This window comes from Lissotriton helveticus, chromosome 3_1 (genome assembly GCF_964261635.1).
Source record: "Lissotriton helveticus chromosome 3_1, aLisHel1.1, whole genome shotgun sequence".
NCBI lineage: Eukaryota > Metazoa > Chordata > Amphibia > Caudata > Salamandridae > Lissotriton > Lissotriton helveticus.
The window spans coordinates 15704474-15728135 of record NC_136061.1 but is presented as its reverse complement, the minus strand read 5'-3'; the positions used below and the strand labels follow the sequence as shown (position 1 = coordinate 15728135).

At 46.5% G+C, this 23662-nt stretch overlaps 1 long non-coding RNA gene across 1 annotated transcript; it reads right to left on the bottom strand.

Annotated features, from left to right (window-relative positions):
- Positions 1-595: 595 nt before the first annotated feature.
- On the bottom strand, positions 596-6798 carry LOC144824377 (uncharacterized). Its single transcript, XR_013608919.1, has 3 exons — positions 6674-6798; positions 6486-6578; positions 596-881 (listed from the first exon to the last, which is right to left on the bottom strand). It is a non-coding gene; the product is annotated as an uncharacterized LOC144824377 (long non-coding RNA).
- Between the last annotated feature and the right edge of the window lie 16864 nt (positions 6799-23662).

Sequence of the window (23662 nt, the reverse complement as noted above, 5' to 3'; positions counted from 1 at the left end):
AATCAATTTCATCATATTGAAAATAGGAGCACAGGCTCATCTTAACTGTGAGGCATGTTTAACGTATAGAGTAGTACACCCAACAGTAACCGATATGGTAAGACTTTGGGTATATGTAAAGCAAAAGATGTAAAACTCCTGAAGATAAATCACAGGTTCTTTTTTTACACTGAACTGTTTATTTCCATAAAGTCCACTACATTTGTTGTTCTTTTTAATTTTGACAGACATTAGGTTTATTTGCCTTCTTTTTTGAACAAATATACACAGCAATTCAGTGCATTCTAGATTAATAGCATTTTCAATTATTAATAACATGAAATTGTAGTTGATGTAGAATCCTAATGATAACATTGCACAATCTGGTCGTCATTTTAATTTCGATGTTCATCAAATCAAAAATGTTGTACAACACAATTCTTATTGTTTATGATTACACGTTCTTTGTTTCAATTGTTTATAAATATTCTATGTTGAAATGAAGCATAATCGCAATAGGCATCACAGACAATATCTTCATAGTATTTTTTATCTCATTACTAAAAAAAAAATCAACTTTTGAAGCTTTTATTTATAATTGAACCTCAGTAAACAGTTATACATATTGTACTTTAGTAAATAAATATTTAAAACAATTATTTATTAAAGTTACATGTAATACTTTACTCCATTTGACAAACACATACAATTAAAATTTTCAATTTAATAAACAAGACAATCATTCAAAAAATGTATTTCAGTGCACCCATTTTCAATTTTTTCAATGTCTCAACATCATCTACTTCATCCTCATTGGAGTCTAGGAAGTCCCCTCTCATCAGTACAAGTTCTGCTTCATATCTATTTAAATCTTCATGTTTTTGTAGAATTTTGATTGTCATCTGCAAAGAGAAAAAATTGACTTTTAAAGCAACATACTTTTAGCTTTAAAGCTTACATGGAAAGTAATCATACCATATAAACATTCAATACAATAATTACATTCCTATTTTATTTCATTTTTTAGTACTATACATTTTTAAGATGTATTAATTAGCAGGTGTTAAGTGTGTACACTTATTTTCTCTTTTAAAAAATTTGATGCAAAATAAATGTTGTAAATTAGCTTTTTCTAATAATATAAGCTTCTTAATTTTTATTCTTTTCTTGCAAACATTTTTATTTCATGTTATACGAAAAGACACATTTAAATTTACAACTATTTTAGATTTTAAATATTGATTATCTTTTGTTGTCTTTCATCATTTTATATTTAGTATTACCCTTCCTACCTAAAGTTTTGAACATGTTACAAGTTGTCTGATTACACCCAATTTAAACATACAAGTATATCCGTTTGCCTATTGTGTTTGTGAAGGGAAAATGCCTGGTTATTTTAATTTTCAATGTTTTACCATCTTTGGCTAAATAGTCGAACCCTACATACTTTCAGGTTAATGTGCATACACTGTTAAATAGCACATTTTAATTTATATTATTTTATGCAATGATATTTGTTTTAGAATAAATGTTATTTAGGTGACATGTAATGAATTATTGGCAGTTTTCATAATAATCACAAATTCAAAGGTATGTCTTGTAAAGAGAAGGGTTTACTAATTTGTGTCCATTTATGTTTTTGGAAACTTTACCAATACCCTCATAAGTGTATAACCACATTTTCATGCACCACATGCCCAAATATTCATTTTGGCCACTTGATCACAGAAGATGGCTAAACACCAACACATAGTTTCATCCCTTTCAATAACAATGCATTATATTTCTTTTTTAATATGAACATCTTATAACGGTTAAACACACTCAAATTAAATAATGTATTGGCATAAAAGTTAACTACATTTTTAATTCAAAAACATTTTTTCAAGTATAACCCCTATTTGCCCGCTTGTGATTCTCATAATGCGAACTAATCTCATTAAAACTTTCTGCTTGGCATGACCAGGTTTAGTTTTTCACATGCCAGATTTTTATTCAATAATGCTCAAGATGACTACTTTATTCAAGGAAGCCCACTGTTTTGTCAGGTACACAACTTTACAATGGATGTCCATCATAATGATAAGATCCTTCACAACATGTCAGTCATAGACATTATTATTCCAAGAATAGTCATAAATATGATAGAAATGGCCACAAATATAGCATGATTACTAACAATGTGGCATTTAAAGCTTCCATTATCCAATAATTACTTTTGGGAAGCCTTTCTTTAAGCTGTATTAAACTTTATTATGCCATTGTAAACATAATACCAACAAAACTTTCATTAGTCACAAAAGGTCATGAAAGTACGTTTTTACTGCACTGTGAGAAGTTTTCACACTTTTTAAAGTCAAAGGAGTGGCTTGGCATTTGCCGTATAGCTAATGCAAATTAGTATCCCTGGGTTTTAGGGTGGGAACAGGTAAGTTAACCTTATAAAAATTGGTTTAAATAAATATTTGCAAAATATTACAAATCAATGTAACCTCTTTGCATCAATTTAGTACTAATTACCTGTCAATACAAATGAAATTATATAATCTTTACTTTGACATTTTTCAGAAAGATGTTTGTGCCTTTTTAGTAGAGAAAAACTTTTTGTACAAAATATATACAATAAAGAATGCCTTGGACTATAGACACAACTACTTTTTTTAACATACCAGTTTTCGGAAACTTAAATATTTGTAGGTTATTGTGCTCAACCTGCAGGTGCAATGGTCTTACATACCTCGTTGGTTGTGAAAAGCTAATGATCTCCTTCCCTTACGCGCAAACTTAATTTGAGGAACATCCAGTAACAGGGCATCAGCAGATATTAAAGATCGGTTTGGATTTTATCTTAGTTAATGCTAGACAGTGTAAACTGTGGACTATGTCTGGGTGACCGTGTTGTGTCAATTTACAGCAAGTGGAATCTTAACTGCCCTTTTCTGAACATGTTGCAAACAGGGCCAAACATTTAAGAAAGATGCCAAAAATATAGTGCATTGCATTACTTTACCCGAGAAAGAATGGTAGCACTATGTTTCATACCCAGGTTTGCAACCCAAAAAGAAAAAACAGGACACTAAATTTAAATTTACTTGCTTTTAGAAAGTCAACTAAAATTTAATGAAGAAAGACAGTGCTATATCAGATTAAGTGCCAGTGTACAAGCCAATTTCAAATAAGAAGCGCATCAATTACTATTTTCAGTTATTGACAAAGGTTCTAAGTCAGAAGATGTGTTTTATCCCTCTTAAATTTCAAGGCATTTTTTCACAGCCCCACGCTCAATGACAGCATACATGCATAAAAAGTAATCGCAGATTTAGATTCACCTCTCAGATGTCTTGTCACCTCTCCTGTGGGCTGCTTAATGTCCGGTCCCTTTGTAAGCACCACACGAAGATCGCCTTCCTCATCGAGTCCGCGGTGCTCGATGTTCTGGTTCTAACAGAAACCTGGACGCGGGAGGACTGTGAGGTTGAACTGGGTTTTTGGCCTACCCTCCAGGGTTTAAAATCAACCATACCCCTCGTGTGAAAAACCGGGGTGGTGGGATTGGATTAATTTATAGAGACACGCTAGCTCTCTCCCAGCTTAAGATTAGAGAGGTGTTGGGCTTTGAATTGATGGGGTTTTCTCTTAAAAATCACGAGAAGACTTTTTGCTCGGGCGTTTTGTGCTACCGTCCGCCTGGCAATGTACCTTCCCTCCCTGACTTCATTGACCTGTTTTACGACCTCTCTAACACCCACTCTAAGCTAGTGGTCTTAGGGGATTTTAACCTGTGGTCGGGTGGCCCGCTGGACAGTGCGCTTTCCACTCTGTGCCAAGCCTGCAATGACATCAAGCTGCAACAGCTGGTCCGGTCAGCCACACATCGGAAGGGCCACGTTCTGGACCTAGTTTTCGCAGACACCCAACTTGTGTCTGTGGTTGACATCTTGTGTCAATACTGGACGGATCACTCGCTTTCTCCCTCTATTTGGGGGATCACTCCTCGGTGGAGGCTGGATCTAGACAGGCTAAGTTGGGCAGACCTTGGTCTCGACTCCTAAAAGCCTCGCCTCTGCCCAGACTACTACCGGGCAACTTCAGTTTGAGTGACTCGGTGGAAGAGAGCTATACCACCTTATGTCAGTCCATCTCGAACTCTTTTGACAAGGTAGCGCCACTCCGTAGGTCAAGGGGCAGGCTGAATCGGGCGAGCCCCTGGTATACGGACGCCCTGCGGCAGTTAAACCTTAGCTGCAAATGCGCCGAAAGGGCGTGGAGGTAGCAGTATTCTGACTCGGCGAAGGCTATCTTTAGGCAGTCCCTGCAGGAATATAAGACACAGATTAAGGTGGCTAAGGCGTCCTATCTGGAAGCCACCTTGAATCAGGCTTCCAACAAGTCGCAGGCACTGTTTAAAATCGTTAGGGACCTGACTCATCCTTCATGCGCGGTCAATAATGTTCCTGCGTCGCAGGTCTTGTGCGACTCCCTGGCCTGTGCCTTCGAGGAGAAGATCGTTAAGATCTTGGAAGGTTTACAGAGCCCAGTACCTTCCTCCCCCGGTTCGGGAGCTCCGGGCGGCTCGCCCAGTCGACCCCAGCTGTGTGGTCCTGCTCTCAGTTTGGGAGCTCCGGACTTGCCTCCCAGTCGACCCCAGCCGGGTGGCCCTGCCCTCAGTTTGGGAGCTCCGGACGTACCGCCCAGTCGACCCCGGCTGAGTGGCCCTGCCCTCACTTTGGGAGATCCGGATGTGTCGTCCAGTCGACCACAGCTGAGTGGTCATGCCCTCAGTTTGGGAGCTCCGGAGGACTCGTCCAGTCGACCCCAGCTGAGGGGTCTTGCTCTCAGCTTGGGAGCTCCGGACATTGTGTCCAGTCGACCCCAGCTGAGCTTCTTTCCCATCCCCTCCTTTGAGGAGTTCTGTAGTCTGGCACAGACGGTGTCATCTGGCTCCCCGCTTGATCCACTCCCTCCTAAATTTTGGAAGGTGTTTCAGGATGAACTTTTCCAGCCCTTGTACTCCATCTGTCTCCAGTCGTTTGATACTGCAACGGTCCCGGAGTGCTGGAAACTGGCAGTGGTATCACCTCTCCTTAAGAAATCCACCTTGGACCCCGCCTGCTTGTCTAATTACCGACCCATTTCCTTGCTTCCCTTCCCCATTAAGATCATGGAGAAGTTAGTGACCCGCTCCTTGTCTGGCTTCCTGGAAGAAAACATCTGGTTTGATGAGGCACAGTTTGGCTTTCGCCCAGCACATGGGACGGAATCCGCGCTGGTGACCGTGCTTGACAACTTGCGGTCGCGGGTCGACAGTGGTCGGGCAGCCTTTTTGGTGCTGCTCGACATGTCTTCCGCGTTCGACACGGTCAGCCATCCTACCCTTATCAGGAGGCTGGAGGAGTGTGGGGTCACGGCAAGTGCAAGGGACTGGTTGGTCTCTTACTTGGACAACCGGCAGCAGGTGGTGGCGTTACCACCTTTCAGCTTGGAGGTGCGGAGAGTGGGGCAGGGGGTGCCACAGGGCTCGGCCATCAGCACTATACTCTTTAACCTTTACCTCCGCCCTCTGGTCCAACTAATTCAATCATTTGGTATCTCTGCATTTAATCATGCGATTGATACCCAGTTGGTCTTTTCGCTGGAAGGGAAGAATGCGGTCCTACTGGAGACTTTCCATCGATGCACAGCTGACTGGCTCAGTTCTAACTCGTTGCAGTTTAACAGTACCAAGACTGAGGTACTGTACTGCTCCTCGGACCGGGTTCCACGTGTTCTCCCGGCGAACTTCTGCCCCCCGTTGTTCCCCGAGACTGTGTCAGCCGCCGAGTCGGCTCTCAACCTGGGGGTTATATTCGGCCCCAATTTGCAGCTGGACATGCACGTGAACAAGACCACGTCCACGTGCATGATGCTGCTTCGCATGTTGCGTAAAGTTCTGCCCCTTCTTCCCGAGCAGGCTAGGCCTCCCGCCACAATGCTAAAATTGAAGGGTGTGCCCGCCACTGCGGCGGGCACAATTGAAGGGTGTGCCCGCCACTGCGGCGGGCACATCCTAATTCCCCCAACTGGACCCCCGCCCTTATGGCGGGCGGTCCCGTTCTCCATTATATCATCTTCAGTCGTTCATATCTTCTCATTGTATTAATCTTACTTTCTTATGTAGATTTTATGACATTTCTGTCAGTAAATAAAAATATACACAATTTGAACAATGCTTATGAAGGTGCAATTCAATCCACATGTTAATGTGTTATTTCATTCACACGTCTGCATTTCATGAGGAGCTATAAAATCTAACGTTTCCCATCTTAAAATCAACTTCTTCACCTCAGATTTGTCATTTGTGTGGGCTAACAATGTAACTATTTTTTATTTGCATTTTATATGCATTTAATGATATTTCTTATACTTAACAACAAATAAGTTTTAAACACAGTTTTAAATTATTTGTTACTTTAATTAAAAACACAATTTAGAAAAGCAGTGATCATTTCATTACCGAAAACTCTCACCTCTGGTAATAACACATCAATCATGAGTGATGTTTTTCGGCTAATTAGTGAAAAATGTAGAACTTTCTTAATTTGTTCCGTTAGACTTCTTGCCTGCAATACAACATTTTTATAGTATTGTTATTAGTGACGTCGTTTCATATAATTCAATTACAAAGTGTGGTTGATAAAGATAATATTTTACTCACATCATTTTCATTGAATATTGTCATCCTCCTATTTAATTCTTGTTTTAATTTCGGCATAAATGTAGGGTTTGAGAAAAGGAACATTCGATTTGATTTCTTTTTACCCTTTATAATATTGTTTGCATGTTCCTATTAACGATAAAACACAAATCAACAATTAGACACATCAATGTTTCTCAAATTTGACCGTATTATCATTTGGCAAGTAGCTGAGAATGTCCAAAAGTTTTGTTGTCAGCTGTCTTTAACTAACCAACTATACATTATAAATACAGTCAGCTCTACTTCATTGTACTTATTGAAAAGACTTGTAAAGAATCAACTTTCTTTAATATGAGCACAAGCTCAAAAAATAAAGAACTAAGGGCTAGATGTAGGTAAATCTATTTTACCACTTCTTAAATACCGAATTTTACCGATTCGGTATTTAAGAAGTGGTAAAATAGAGCGGGGGAGATGTAGGTAATTCCAGATGTGGAATTACCGAATCGGTAATATTCGGTATTTACCGATTCTGTAATTACAGAATCGGTATTTCCTATTGATTCCTATGGGCTGTGAAGCCTATAGGAATCAATGGGAAATACCGATTCTGTAATTACAGAATCGGTAAATACCGATTTTAGCAAGGGTGCAGGGGGTGTCACTTTGACACCCTCTGGCACCCCAAAAATTGACATGTGCGCCATGTGGCATACAGACATGCCCTAAGGGCATGTCTGTCTGTCACATGGCATAGGTGTGCATGCACACATGTGCATGCACACCTGAATTCGGTATTTTAACACCCAATTGGATTGGGTGTTAAAATACCGAATTTGTAGGGCCTTTGGGACTCTGAAGAGTCCCACCTACATCTGAGATTTACCGAATCGGTAAAAATACCGATTCGGTATTTTACAGAATAGGTAAATTTACCGAATCGGTAAATTTACCGATTCTGTAAAAAAGTGCCCCTACATACCAATTGTTGGATACCGCTCGGTAACGGCCGAAAATACCGATTTTCGGCCGTTACCGACCGACCTACATCTGGCCCTAAGTTACTCTTGACTTTCACACACATGGAGTACGTTAGGAGTAAGACAACTTATACATGTAACTAAAGAGTAAACCAGGTATTTTGCAGAAACATTTTACATATAATCATATCAAAGGTTTTGTGTATCAGTCCTGATGAAAATGTATGCTTACTTTAACAGAGGGAGCTCCTCTACTAGGGAGGAGTAGTGTTGCCTTACTGCTTTCACACAGTTCTAGAAGCAGAAACATAAAATGGTAACAGCTTTGTTTTATTATCAATTTATGTTTTTTTGCCTGCGGGTGGGTGGGCGGAGCGTGCTCTGCAAAATGAAGGGGAGGAAGCGGTGTGCCTGAGCACTACTTAATGTGCAAAGACTGCTTTTTCAGCCCCCTGGGGCTACCCAAACTAGTCATGCACACTCTGTCCTGCTCCATGCATGCTGCAAGGCAGCATGTACAACATGGCCTCCCCATAAGCCGCTGGCTTGAAGGCATCTGCAACAATCAAAATGCTGCTTCGAGTACTATGATTGCTTTATTGAAGGGACTCTGACTGCCTGCTTTTGGTTCATGTTACTGCCAGGGTCAGGAGCAGAGAATATGCTGGACCCGGACGGTGGAAATGTAAGTTTAATTTTACCCCACCCACTCCTCAGCCAAGGAGGTCGCAACTATATTCCAATTGTCTACTTTATATTTTCTGTTAAGTAGAAGTCACTTTTATGTTTAATATATACATATTAAATTTGTTGTAACTCAATCTAAGTTAGTAACTGCTTCTATAAGCTGTGTTGAAGGAATATCAATGAAATTTCACCGGGCACCCAGATACTAATTACAATTTAAAAATGTTGCTATTTGTAGACATCCTGCATGGTATGTTACTATATTAATGATTACATAACGTAATAGAATCATTCAGTAATATCTCAAATTTCTCATACATTTACACTGTATGACAGTTGATGCACCCTACAATTTCATATGTCCAACTTGTGGAATAAAATTCAAAATCAGTGGACCTACAAATGTTACATTTTTAACACTATTATTTTTGATTAAAAATGCATATTTTATTCAAAATTTCATTAATGTTCCGTTTACCATATAGTAATATCATAAACTTGCAGTACAAATTCCCAAAATTAATGTAATATAAAAATTGTATTATAAACAAATAATCAAAGTCTTCTAGGAGAAATGTACACCAAAGATGTAAAGATTTTAGCTAACCATCACCGATATGGATTAAGAATAGGCTCCTAATAATATTTATTTGGGGTACACCAGCTTAGTTCAATTTATTTAATATCTTAAGTTACTTTTTTCCTAGCTACTGCTTTCCCCCCAGCTATTGCTTTCTAAAATTATGCATAAATTATCTTGTTGACCTCTTGTCCCAGTTTGAGTTTCTGAGTGAGTCACTTTCATTCTCATATCTTCTGACTAACCCTATTTCATGGGTCATACCTTCTTATTCTATCACTATACTGATGGCTTAACAAGTCTTATCAAAACTCTGTGGGTATTAACAACCAGTACTGCAATGTATTCATGATCATTCTCTTTTTTGTTTTACAAATGCTACCTACATATTGCCCCAAATATGTTTAGGTCATTTATCCACCTCATTATCATATACTTATACATGGATCGGTTAGTATCTATCTTATTCCCTTATCTCTCATAATGATGATGGTGACTGCTCTGCTATCTGCTCTTTTAACAACTTCACCTAATGAGTATCATTTATACCCTGATTCAGCCATGGGCTCCACATTCCAAAACTGCCTGTGCAATACTTACAAGGTAACATACTAGCTTGTATCTGTTCTCAACATACCTGTCTCTCCCATCTTTGCTGAACGACTTTCAGCTTTATCTAGCCCTAGCCATATTATAACTTCTACCTTTGTTGTTTGCTCTTCCTTTCTAAGCTCACCCTAGTACCTGTCCTAGCTCCACCAACTACTTATTATGAGCTTTTAATTTCTGTTCCACTTGCTCCAAATATCTAATTCTAACATGTCTTGAATGGTTATACACATTTGCCACTGAAATAGTGGCTGCATCAATTACATTCAATTATATATAAGCTTAGAAAGAAAATTTTTGTAACACACTAGTTAAATTATGACTTGCTTGACAAAAGGTTACAATTGCATCTCCTTTGCTTTTAAGCTTGTCTTTGTGCAGAGGTAAACAAGGTGTCTTCTTCACATAAACCACCCATAAACCTATCCTGACGTATAAAGCAATAAATATTTATATAAGAAATCTGTTTAAATGTGGCACAAAATGCCTATGTGTCTGTTATGGGTGGTTCACTTTATGTTAAGACTAACATCTCAATGTCAAGCCATCTGAGCTTAAGTACAGGTTGATTCAACAGTGTGTTATTGACTTACCTTGCTTATGGAAAGGGGCGACCACTCGGTCCCCCCGATCGTATGGATGGGTGACCGAACCTCCCGGGAAACCATTTTGGGCGGGGTGGGCGTAGCCCGGCTGGTATGCCCAGAGCGGCGTAGCCGGGGCGCGCCTTCCCCCACCCGAGAGGGGTTGTCCTAGACACCTCGATGGAAGACCACGCCCAGTAGGCGTATCGGGGACGGGTACACGCCCTCCCGCAGAAGGATAAAAGAGCGGGAATCCAGAAGATCGTCCTCTTGTTCCTCGGATCGGAAGGCTGCACCCACTCGTTGCTCGTGAGCCCTCGACGGAACAAGCAGCAATTTTGAATGTGGTAATCTTGTTTTTTCTCTTTCAGTTTCGAGGGCCAACAGATTTCAGGACCTCGTGGATCGACCAAGGGCGGAAGACTCGAAACCATGCCTAGCAAGACAGCAGGAAAGGGTTCCGAGACAGAGAGGATGTTACGCCTGTTGTCGAATCGGATGGCTTGTATGGACCGAAAGCTCGGACAAGTCCAATCGCTCGGGAGAGGTTTAGCGGAGGTAAATAAGCAATTGGCCGCATTGAACGACCCAGGTCAGCCAAAAAAGGTTATAGGCCCGGCTTTGCCGGGAATAGTCCCCGGAGGAAGAGGGAAGCGGGTCAAGGAAAGGGCGGTTTCGGGGGGGGGTCCCAGTTTCAGAGGTACCTCTCATCGCCCCCCTCGTACCGGTCGATAACCCGGTTCAGACCCCTGATGTAGGCCAGCCTATCCCGGTGGTAATCACCTCGATCGAGGACGATGAAATACCCCCAGAATTGGCCGCACAGTTGACGGCATGGCTCAAAACAAAGGTGGGGGGCACAGCGACCCCAGGAGTTCCGGCTGAAGAAGCCAGAGTGTTAATGAAGCAGTTGCGGCAATTGAGAGATGTCGCGAAGGCGAGTGTTCCTCTTGTTCCCCCACAGGTGGCGCCGGGAGTACCAGCAGCTGGTCAAGAAAAGACGGCGGCAACAACAGCCGATCCGGGTAAGCTCGCATTGCCGATGGTGGGGGAGGGCTCGATACCCTCAAGGCGGGAAAAGGTTGCACAGCACATTCCCTTGGCCACGAAAGAGTTAATATGGGGAGACAAGTATGTCAACATGTTTTCATTGTTAACTGACCATCGTGAGATGGAGTATGCTAAAACGCAGAAAGATCTGTGGCACCCTAGTGTCTGGCGCGCCAAAATGGCCGAGTTCAGGGTGGAAGAGACAGTGACGAACTGGGTTAAGGCCTTTTCTATATTTACCGCAGTTATGGGAGAACGTAAACCTGAGGTTATGACTGAGTTGGTTTGCTATCAGAATCGCATTATGGATTTTTATTCAATGTATGAGGGGGAAGAATGGAAAAGCTATGACATGAAGTTCCGTAAAGCAAAAGAATATGATGCTTCTTTGTCTTGGGATTGTTTGGACTCGGTGTCATGGCACAAGCAACTCCTGCCAGGGGCGACAGGTACGTCCTCGCCAGGCGGGAGCGGGTCCGGAGTGGTCCGCCAAAAGCCCAGGTGCCCTTTCGAGCAGGCACAGGTGGGGGCTATCAGCCTAGAGTTGGCGGGAATGGCGGAAAAGGAGGGGTCTGTTGGGGCTTCAATCGAGGCAATTGTGACACACCACAGGGGACATGCAAGTTTAAGCATGTGTGTGCCGGCTGTGGGAATTCCTCACACCCGGAAAGTGCATGTAGATCAAAAAATGGCGGGACGGGGGGAAAAGGTGGGTCTAAGCAGGAGTGAGGTAGACCTTTGTGACCGATTGCCCACACCCGTTGATCTCATGGTTATGATTCCGTGGTTAAACAAATACCCTGATCATGTATCCGCTGGGGTGTTGAGGAAGGGATTCTTACATGGCTTCCACATCCCAGTGGGGGATTTTCGGGGGAACTCCTTTTGTAGAAACCAGTTATCGATACAGCACAACCCAGGTGTGGCAGAAAAGAAAATAGCAAAAGAAGTCAGTTTAGGGAGAGTGGCTGGGCCCTTTCATTGCCCGCCGGTGGCCGAGTTCATCTGTTCCCCGTTAGGGGTTGTCCCGAAGAAAGATCCCGGGGAGTTTAGACTCATACATAACCTTTCTGCTCATAGGGGTTCCTCGGTGAATGATGCCATTGACCCAGAAGTTTGTTCAGTACGATATGCATCGTTCGACGATGCCGTAGCCATGTTGAACCACCTAGGCCCTGGGGCGCTGATGGCGAAATGTGATATCGAATCAGCGTTCCGGTTGCTTCCGGTGCACCCGCAGGATCAGCGCCTGCTAGGTTTTGCATTTCAGGGAAGTTATTACATGGATAAATGCATGCCCATGGGTTGCTCCATTTCTTGTGCTTATTTTGAAATGTTTAGCTGTTTTTTGGAATGGGCCTTCACTGAGGCTACAGGGCATAGACATGTTATGCATTATCTGGATGATTTCCTTTTCTTGGGGGCAGCTGGTGATACGAACTGCGCACAGGCGCTGTATGATTTCTGCATCCTCATGAATGATTTTGGTGTCCCATTGGCACCAGGTAAGACGGTCGGACCATCTACTTCACTGGAGTTTCTGGGAATTGAGCTCGATTCTGTGGAGGGGTGTTTCCGACTACCAGTAGACAAAGTGATCAAGTTCCAGGCTTCCTTGATGCAATGCCTGGGTGGGGAGAAAGTGACCCTGCACCAGTTCCAACAAACAGTGGGTCAGCTTAATTTTGCCTTGAGAGTGATTCCTATGGCCCGCCCGTTTTCGCGCTCTATCGCGCAAGCTATGGGTGGTCTCAAAGAGGCTCATCACCGTACGAGACTGTCTGGGGAGGTTCGCCAGGATATGCGTATTTGGTTGGCATTTCTGGCGGACTTCAACGGTCGAGTCGTCTGGAGCTCCCCGCCAGAGTCTTCGGAGGAATTGGGTCTATGGACCGACTCGGCAGGGAGCGTGGGTTTTGGCGCCTTCTTAGGTGATCGATGGTCGGCACAAAGTTGGCCAACATGGTGGCACTCCAACGGTCTCACAGGTAACATTGGGTTCCTGGAGTTATTCCCCATCTGGGTTGCTCTGATGACATGGGCCGACGACTTCAGGGGCCGCTCAGTGGTGTTTTGGTCCGACAATATGACTGTTGTTGATTGCATTAACCAACAGGCAGCACGCTGCAAAATGATCTTGAGATTGTTGAAAGAGATTGTGCTGCTGTGCATGAGATTGAATGTACTGTTCAGGGCGAAACATGTGCCAGGTGTACTGAATCATGCGGCTGATGCACTCTCTCGTTCAAATATACAGGCATTCAGGGGTTATCTGCCCACAGCAGACCTAGAGGCAGCACCATTCCCAGAAGCAATGTGGCTAATCGGTGCATCAGATTACAAGACCTCGTGGCAGCAAGTCTAGCCCCCAGGACAAGGAAAGCATACGAAGGAGCGTTTCGTTCCTATTGCACGTATTTAGGTCCCACGGGGAGTCAGAATTGGGGTCAGGAGGAATCCTTCCTGGGGTACCTGGTTGCACTACGCAGGGAGGGCCGATCAGTGGCAACGGCCGGTAGGCATAGGGCGGCCATTTCCTTCATGGCCCAGGTACACGGCATAAAAGACCCTACAGGTTCTTTTTTGGTGAAAAAAGCCCTTCGCGGCTGGCAGCGCCTTGAGGGTTGAAAGAAAGATACGAGGCACCCGATTGGCTTAGACAGACTGTCTCTGCTTTTAGCAAAGCTGGATGAGACGTGTTCCTCCCATTACGAAACAGTTCTGTTCTGGGCAGCGTTCACATTGGCATTTCATGGGGCCATGAGGGTGAGCGAGCTTGTCGCGAAGAACAAGAGAGATATTGAGGGAGGTTTGTGCAGGGATCACATCCAGATAAGGGGTGATTCGATGGTGATCATGATAGCCAGGTCCAAGACTGACCAGGGGGCTATGGGAGATAGTGTGGTCGTACAGCGCAAGCATGGGTCCCCCGTCTGCCCGTTGAAATGTGTGGAAGACTATTTGGCGCTAAGAACGGCCGCTTGGGGGGGGAGCTTGCTCTGACACAAGGATGGCACCCCACTGACGACATTTCAGTTTCGGAGGGTGTTGGCACTGGCAATCGCTGACGCGGGCATGGACCCGTGTGATTTTGGGACCCACTCCTTTAGGATAGGGGCTGCTACGGAGGCTAGAGCCAGGGGTCAGAGTGCTGAGGAAGTGAAACAATTAGGCCGTTGGTCATCGAATTGCTTCAAGAGGTATGTGCGCTTGCACATGTTGTAAGTGATCAATTGACATGCACTCACGTTTTCTGTCTTTTGTTTACTTTGCAGTTTCGCGAGCCTGCCATGCAGGGCAGAATTGGAGGTCGACCCTGCATCAAGAGACCAGCGGTCAGAGTTCACCGACTGGAGAGAGGATGGCATGGGTCGTGGGCCACTCATACGTGAGGCGTGCCGGTGACGTATTCAAGGAAGGTGACGCGATTCACGCACCTGGGGAATACGGGTTCAGAGTGGCTTTCCATGGGAAAGGTGGGCTCGTTTTTGACAAATTTGAGTCATTTTTCGAGGGACTTTTAGGGCGGCATAGGTCACCGCCATCTGTAGTCATAGTTCACCTGGGAGGCAACGATTTGGTGACACTGGGTAGACGAGTGTTACTTGAACGAATCTTGTCGGCTGTTAGCTGGTTGGCTAAAAGAGTCCCGGGGTGCACGATTGCCTGGTCCCACATGATTCCTAGAAGGAGGTGGCAGGGGGGCCTTTCGGTGTCAGCTCTGAACCATTCAGTTAAACGGGTCAATAATAAGATTGGTAGATTGTTCCGTTCTGCACAGTTGCATGTCATTCCACATGGGTGTATCCGGGGTGAACATATGTATCTGAACGATGGGGTTCACCTGTCCAGGGAGGGGAACGATCTACTCATAGGTGACTTTGTTGCATGGCTAAGAGGTTTGAGGAAGCATGACCTATAGGAGGAGTTGGGGGGGACCGGATAGTCGGTCAACTATCCGGTCTGTGGCGGTAAGGTCATGATCGGTGAGCAGTAATTTAAAGGTCCCTAGAGTGGGGCGCCACCCACAATGGATGGGAGCGCCCGGGGGAAGACGGCCATTGGCCCCTTCCACGGGGAGGCGGCACCCACTAAGGATGAGGCGCCTAGGGGGAGATGGCCATGGGCCCCTCCCAGGGGGGGAGGCAGTTATATGCCCCTCCTTACTAATTTCCCGGGGGCCGGATATCCGCGACGGCGGATAGAGAGTGTGGGGTTGGGGGGGAGAGTCCACGCTGTCCTTCCTACAGAGACCTCATACGGGAACTCGGACGACCCTTAAGATGGCGTCGAGTAGAAACGGGGCCCCCACCACGACAAGGGAAAGTTACAGTTGGCAATGAGGGTAGAGCCCTCTGCGCATGCGCCGCTCACACAGTGAGGGCGGGAGTTTGGGAGTAGGGATCTGACATGATGATGAAACAGCATTGACTTGTCTGGTCATCGCGAGGGAGGAGTCTAGAATGAATCCCAGGTCTCCAGCATGGTCCGTTGGTTTGGGTGCGCTGCCCAGTGTCGGTGGCCACCATGAGTCGTCCCATGCGGAGGGGGATGATCCTAGGATGAGGACTTCAGTCTTGTCAGAATTCAGTTTCAATCAGCTGTTCTTCATCCATTCGGCTACGTCTTTAATCCCTTCGTGTAGGTTGGTTTTGGCGATGTTTGGGTCTTCGGTGAGGGAGATGATCAGCTGTGTGTCGTCAGCGTGGGAGATGATGTTGAGGTTGTGTTGGCGTGTGATGGATGTGAGGGGGCCCATGTAGACGTTGAAGAGGGTGGGGCTGAGCGATGATCCTTGTGGTACGCCGCAGATAACTTCGGTGGCCTCTGACCTGAAAGGGGGGAGGCAGACTCTTTGGGTTCTTCCGGCGAGGAAAGAGATGATCCAATCCAATGCTTTTCCTTGTATCCCGGCGTTACTGAGGCGTTGTACTAGGGTGCTATGACAGACCGTGTCAAACGCTGCGGAGAGGTCCAGGAGGATGAGGGCAGCTGTTTCCCTATTGTCGAGTAGTGTTCTGATGTCCTCTGTGGCTGCGATGAGGGCGGTCTCGGTGCTGTGTTTGGCTCGGAAGCCAGACTGAGAGGGGTCGAGGGAGCCGTTGGACTCGAGGAAGGCGGCGAGCTGACTGTTGACGGATTCTCTATGACTTTGGCAGGGAAAGAGAGGAGCGAGATGGGGCGGTAGTTCTTAAGTTCAGTGGGGTCTGCTGTAGGTTTCTTTAGTAGGGCACTGAGTTCGGCATGTTTCCAGCTTTCCTGGAAGGTGGCGGTGTTGAGGGAGCAGTTGATGATATCCCCGAGATGGGGTGCTATGATGGAGTCAGCCTTGTTGAAGATGTGGTGGGGGCATGGGTCGGTTGGTGATCCGGAGTGTATGGCGTTCATCAAGCGGATGGTGTCTTCGGTGCTGATCGGGTTCCAGGTGCAAAGGGTGGTGGTGGGGGGCTTCAGTTCGGTAGTAAGGGGGGTGGACTGGTCGCCGAAGATGTTATGTATGTCAGCGATTTTGCTGTGGAAGAATGATGCTTGTGAGTCGCAGAGGTCTTGAGAGGGAGTGATGTGGTTGGAGACGGCGCAGGGATTGGTAAACTCTTTGACGATGCTGAAGAGTTCCTTGCTGTTGTGGGCGTTGTTGTCGATTCGATCCTTGAATGCTGATTTCTTGGAGGATCGGATCAGCTGGTGGTCTTTGCGGGTGGCGTCATTGAGGGCGGTCATGTTGTCTGTGGTTGGGTTTTTTCGCCACGTTTTCTCGAGGGTGCAGCAGTTCTTTTTGGAGTTCTTGAGGTCGTCATTGAACCAGGAGGCTTTTTTGTTACCTTTGTTGTTGTGATGGTTTTTCAGGGGTGCTAATTCATCAGCGCAGTGGGTGATCCATTGTGCGAGATTGACGGATGCTTGATTTGGGTCCGATGATTTGGCGGGAGGGTTTTGGTTTAGCGATGTGGTGAGTTGGTCGGTGGTAATTATGTTCCAGTTTCTGCGGGGGACTTGTTGTCGGTGGTGGTGGGTCGTGGTCTTTCTAAAGTTTAAGTGGCCGCAGCTGTGGTCTGTCCAGTGGAGTCCTGTGGCATGGTTGAAGGAAACGTGCTTGCTGCAGTAGACGATTGGGTCCAGCGTGTGTCCGGCGTGGTGGGTGGGGGTGTTTACCAGTTGTTTGAGTCCGAGATTAGCGAGGTTGTCCAGAAGGGTGGTGGTGTTGCTGTTGTTGTTCTTCTACAGGTGGAAGTTGAGGTCCCCTAGGAGAATGTAGTCCTCGGAGGGGAGGGCGTGTGGGCTGATAAAGTCGGTGATGTCTTCGCTGAATTGTGTGCGGGGTCCTGGTGGTCTGTAGATGAGGGTGCCTCTAAGTGTGGTCTTGGGGTCGGTGTGTATCTGTAAGTGAAGGTGTTCGGCAGCTGTGAGGGTGTCGTCGGAGCTGGTTGTGATGCGGATGGTGTTCTTGTGGTAGATGGCGATGCCTCCTCCTGTTTGGTTGATGCTGTCCTTTCGGATGATCTTGTATCCGTCCGGGATGGCTACGGCGATGTCGGGCGCTGATGAGGCATTCATCCAGGTTTCTGTAAGAAAGGCGACGTCCGGTGATGTGGTGTTGAGTAGGTTCCATAGTTCAATGGCGTGTTTGGGGACCGAGCGCGTGTTGAGCAGGATACACTTTAGGTGGTTGTTGTTTGGGCTCTGTTTGGCGGTAGTGGTTGCAGTGTGGGTCCTAATGCAGCAGAACTTGCAGGATTGGCAGGTGAAGGGTCCATGGGTGCGTCCTGTGGCGGCTTGGTGGCAGTCGGGGAGTCGGCCGGTGTTAAGTGCAGAGAGGGTTGCGACATCGTACGCTAGGCGGGTGGAGTGGTTTTTGCGGGGGCTAGGGGGTCTTGCGCTAGGCGCGGTCAAGGCGCGGATGGACGAAGACGGGCTTACCTTTGGCGCGCCCACTGCGCGTGAACGCTGCGCGTAAATGCATCTGTCATAAGTAGATAGTGGCGGGGGCGGAGCGAGGGAGGAGCAGCTGGGAGGCGGGAGCGGGGTGGCGAGTGGGGAGGGGATCATACGGCGATGCTGTATATAATAAGGCAGGTGCTAATTTCGAGATACATGCAATGGCAACGGGGCCAGAGCCTTCAACGACTCCAGGATACTGACACAGTCTAAAGAGATATTTTTTGTTCACAAACCCAGGTCTTCCTCCAGGCGGATAGCAGCACTCTCCGACCCGCTTCATTACACCACTACCCCATGCCAGCCATAAAGCTGTGGGGGACCAGCCGACCTCCACCTCATCGTAATGGATTGCTTAGTCAGGAGTAGAGGCAAGTCTATAAAGCGAAGTTGTTCTTTCTGCGCCTTATGGAGCCGCATCAATCCCAAAAGGAATATTGCATGAGTACGCTGAATGGGGACACCAACCGTAGCTGATATCAGTGATAACAATTCTAACCAGTAAGACATAATCACGGTGCATTGACATAACATACATAGCAGGTTAGCATCTTATATTTTACATCTAGGACAGCAGTGCTGTGTGGCTGGGAAGATATGCTGCAGTCGGTGCAGGGTAAAGTAAAGTCAAAGTAAAGTCCACATTTGTAAAGCGCACAATCACCCGTAAGGGTCTCTAGGCGCTGGGGGCCGTCGGGAAGATTAAGCGAGCTATTGCCCAGAGTCACATGGTGCTGGGCTAACCTGCCGCCGGTGCTGGGGATCGAACCGTGATCCCCAGATTCCAGCGTCAGTCGCCCTGGCCGCGGCGCCACACCTCTCCCGAGGTGTGGCGCCGCGGTGAGATATGCCCTCTGCAAAAACATGTATTGAATGAAGTTGAATTTGGCATTCCGTGGGATTCTCAAAGGGTATGCCAAGGACCTGCTCCAGTCCCCATACATCATGTCTGTACCCAAGTCTTCGTTGCATTTGTTGCTTAAAACATTCTGTGAAATTCTAGTTTGGTTAGTAATGCCTCTGTAAAGCCAGTTGGTGAGGTGTCGGCCATTCACTATCAGGTAGGTTATGAAGACCATTTCATGGTGGGGAGGTTTCTCCCTGTGGGGGGACCAATGTTTCTTTACATATTTCAGAAGTGTGGCATGTAGTAAATCTAATGCATCCGTGACTCCTTTGCTCCAGACAAAATTGTCGTGTTCCATAAATGTGCTATTGTGAAATAGGTCTCCCACTCTAGCTAAACCGCCTTCCGCCCAGGGGAGCAGTCTCAGTTTAGTGAGGAGGCCATTTGGGGTCAGGATACCAAGTAGTGGTATGGTGTAAGAGTAAGGGAGGCAGCCACGTGTGTAGTGTGTGGATCATTTGTAATAAATGAGAGCTGTGCGTAAAAGCAGCGAGCATCGGTCGGAATCTTAGCCTCTGGTAGGATCAGAGTATGAACCCGTCCGCCATCCACATCGGCAGGTGAATAATTTAATGTAATGTAAGTTACGCCCTGACAGCCAATCTGAGAGGCACTGTAACCTAGTCCCCTTTATCAGTGTCCACTTGCAGCATATTCAGTCCTACTCTGCGGTGGCCACTTCCCCAAATCAAAACGGAAAGAGTGATGTTCATAGTTAAGCAGCAGGGTCGGGATCACAAACGGCAAATTGGTTAAGAAATACAGTAGCAAGGGGAGGGCTACCATTTTCGAAATTGCCACTCGGCCCATCTATGATAGCAGTAGGGAGGACCAGAAGGTTACATGTGAGTGTAGCGAGCGCATAGCCTTACCTAGGTTAACGTCAATGAGGTTTGGTGTTGAGCGATAAATCTGTATACCCAGATATTTTAAAGTATGTGCTGCGACTTTTAAAGAATGAGGGCCAAACTGAACCGTCTCTGGGCAATCCCCTTGCCGGGAAAAAAGGCATAATACATACTGACATTAATTGTGATGCCCGAAAGCAACGCAAAAGCATAAAAAATGCCTGTGGCCAGTGATAGAGAGGTGAGGTCTTAAGCATACAGAATGATGTCATCCGTGTATGCGGAGATAATGTGTGTTGTTTGGCCGATACGTATGGCCGGTTGTACAGCCGATAACCGTACCCTAAGGGCTAAGGCTCCAGGGCCAGCACAAACAACAGAGGAGACAGTGGGCAACCCTGCCATGTGCCTTTTCAAACCGGGTACTCCTCCGAGATATGTCGCCCTGTACGGGCCCTTGCCGTGGGGTCCTTGTACAGGAGCCTGACCCAGATTAAATAACCCGGCGGGATGCCAAATAGTTCAAGTGCTGGGAATATGTAGTCCAATATGAGCATATCGAATGCCTGTCTCAGATCCAAGGTGATACAAACTGCGTGGGCTCTCTCCTTGGGGGTTGCAGTCATAACATGGTAAAACCTGCTGATGTTAAGTGAAGTGCACTGCACTGGTACAAACCCACATTGATCTGGTTGGATTAGGTTGTGTAAATATGGAAGTAGGCAGCCAGCCAGTACTTTACTGAATAGATTGTAGTCTGTAGTGATTAGAGATAGTTGGGGGGAACTCTGAAAGATACATTGCCTGGCGTGCTGGTTTGGAGAGAGACATTAAGAGTGCCTGTCTCATGGTGGGTGGCAATGACCCGGAGAACAGCGCAGCATTACACAGTTTCTCTAGTTGTGGCACCAGAGTATCCGCAAACGTGGCATTGAATTCGGACGGGAGGACGTCCAGACCTGGGTCCTTGTTTTGAGGGAGGCTCCTGATGGCTGCCTTGATTTCGGACCTTGTGATAGTGCCAGATAGAGCGTCCTGCGCTGTTTTTTCAAATTGTGGGAACTGTGCGCCTGTTCAAAATGGCATCAAGGGGTCTTCCACCAATGGGGGGGGGGACCTGGTACAAGTCTTGGCAATATTCACAAAATGCTGCATTTATATCCCATTGTGTATTCACGGTATCCCCAGCGCTAGTGGTTATCTCATGGATCGGGGGATGTGGGTGGTAATCTCTGAGAATACATGCTAATAGCGGGCCAGCCTTATCAGCATCAGGCGGAGGACTGGCTGGAAACCTTCACCAATGTGGGGCCTCGGGACATGGCCACAACAACAAGGCTACCGAAACTGAAAGGCCCTTTTCGCAACTGGCGGAGAGAGCAACGGTATACGAGAATAAGGGCACCGCCTTTGCCACTTGTGGGTCCACGCTCGGAGCTGATCCTGAGCGGACAGCAAGACACCATGCAGGCAGTTGCAGAGATCAGGGGTTCCCCGATGAAGAGAATGCATCTAAATCCAGCCAATGAGACATGTCGAGTGATGACGAACAGATATATGGCCTACAGAATTCGCAGGATTCAGTAGGAAAAGTGGATGTCAACCAGCAGACGGCGCACTTGATTGCATACACGCTGCAAGCTCCTGTATTTGTATGGACTATGAATTGAGGTATTGGAGTGTATGTGTGGGGGAATGCTGTTGCTAGACGCGTAGAGACCTGGGATGCACGCTGTTACTAATCCACAGTATTTGCTCAATACTGTGTTGAACACTGAAATACATGAGGGAACCGGTACGACTGAAACGTATATTTTATTGCTGATTTGTGAAATATTCCTGAGTTAACATATGAAGTTTGCCCCAACTATATTGTATGTTGCCTGCGCATGGGGAGCACCTGAGACGCTAGAAACGAGGACTGTACTCTAAAGTATAGCAGTTTGCAGCGCACCACACAGGATTGTTTTGACTGTTATCTCAGATTGGGAGTTTGGAGGATTGCTGGTTACATTATCGGATTTTTGGAATTATTAAAGCATATATCTTTTTGTGAGACAACAACTGTTAAGAGTAGATTCATACAGTGTAACATGCTGCGAGTCAGCGAGCAAAGAGGGGTATGTAATGATGAGCTGTGTTTAATTAACACAGCTGTTGGGCTGCCACGTACACAATTTCACCTGATGCGTTGGAGGGTTAATGTCTTCAGTTAAGATTGGTACATGGGGAAAAGCTTCGCGAGCATCCGAGATGGCGGCGTGAGCTAAGAGCTCCAGAGACCCTCGCTGCCTCCTACATATATACTGAAACGAATACGGATTATTCGGATGGAATATTGAAGTGCAGACCCGGCAGAGGCACTATCTGCTTTCCAAAATCGATTTGGACATTGGGAACATGAATTACACCGATCGCAACTTTCTGGCCCACAGGGGTGGAAGGGCATGGAGCTCAAGTGGCACCAATACCCAGGCAGTAGTTGAACAACAACGGCTAGCTGCAGTGGGATGAATGCCCCTGGTCAACTTTCGGTTTCGTTTCTGAGACCTCCCTGGTGAGCGAGGGTGTTATCGACAGATTGATCATCGGCCTGCGCCGGGCGCTTCACTCTGCAGTGTATCTACCGCAAGTACTTGGTGCGGACCGGGAGAAACCCTTTCTCAACCTGAACATTTGAATTCTAGTGGGCTATGAAGTGCGGATATTGACAACAGGTCGCACAGGGTCCTCTGGGGCACAGAACCCAATATGGCGGGCAAGCAAGACGGAGACTGGCGGAAGACCAAGTTCACCGGCAGGGGCAGTCTGACGCAGGCGGATAGTATCGAACGATTCACCCAGCCGAGGGGATCACCCGGTACCATCCCTAAAACTACCGGAGGGGTGAATGTGACTTTTGAAGACCCAGAGGAATTGACCCTCCAAGTCGTCATGGGCGACATTGCTGGCATGATAACTTCAATCGGACAACAATATGAGGCTCTGGCTTTAAAGTTGGATACCGTGGCTGTGGATGTCACCTTAATCAGGGCGGACCTCTACAAAACGAACGAGAAGGTCAAATCCCTAGATTTGAAGACAGCCAGTCTCACTACCGACGTTTCTCACTTGAATAAAGGAGGTCCGTAATTTGCAAACTGCCAACTTACAGTTCGCCCGCCGATTGGAGGATTCCGAAAGTCGTGCAAGGCGGAATAACATACGCATTATTGGTATTCCTGAAAAATCGGAAGAAACAGCAACGGATATTTTTGTGAAAGATCTGCTCCTCAATCATCTCGCCCCCAAAGGCTTGAGTAAATTCTTCACGGTGGAACGGGCGCACAGAGTGCCGGGCGGGAGGCCGAAGCCGGGTGCCCCACCAAGTCCTATTATCGCTAGGATTTTCAACTTCCGCGATAGAGACGCTATTTTGCAGGCATCGAGAGAGGGTGGACCCGTCAAGTTTGAGAATACTACAGTGAGCTTCTACCCGGACGTCACTCAATCTGTCCAAAAACAACGATTGGGCTTTCAAGGAGTAAAAAGGCGGATGCGAGACATGGATTTGAAGTACGCTATGCTCTTCCCTGCACGGTTGCGGGTCGAATATGAGGACAAGGCCTTTTTCTTTGACCGCCCAGATGTGGTTAGTGACTGGCTTGACACTCTGCCCGTGAGAAGAGATCCGGCAGACCGCTCTGGGGGTACGGAAGACGGCGGATCGGCGCAAGAATAAGGAATATTGACTAGGTTCCCTGAACTATTGCATAGTGTACTGCTGGGGGTCGCATATCGTATGTATAAATGTGTTTTGCTGCTACTACGAGGTGGCGGGAGGGAC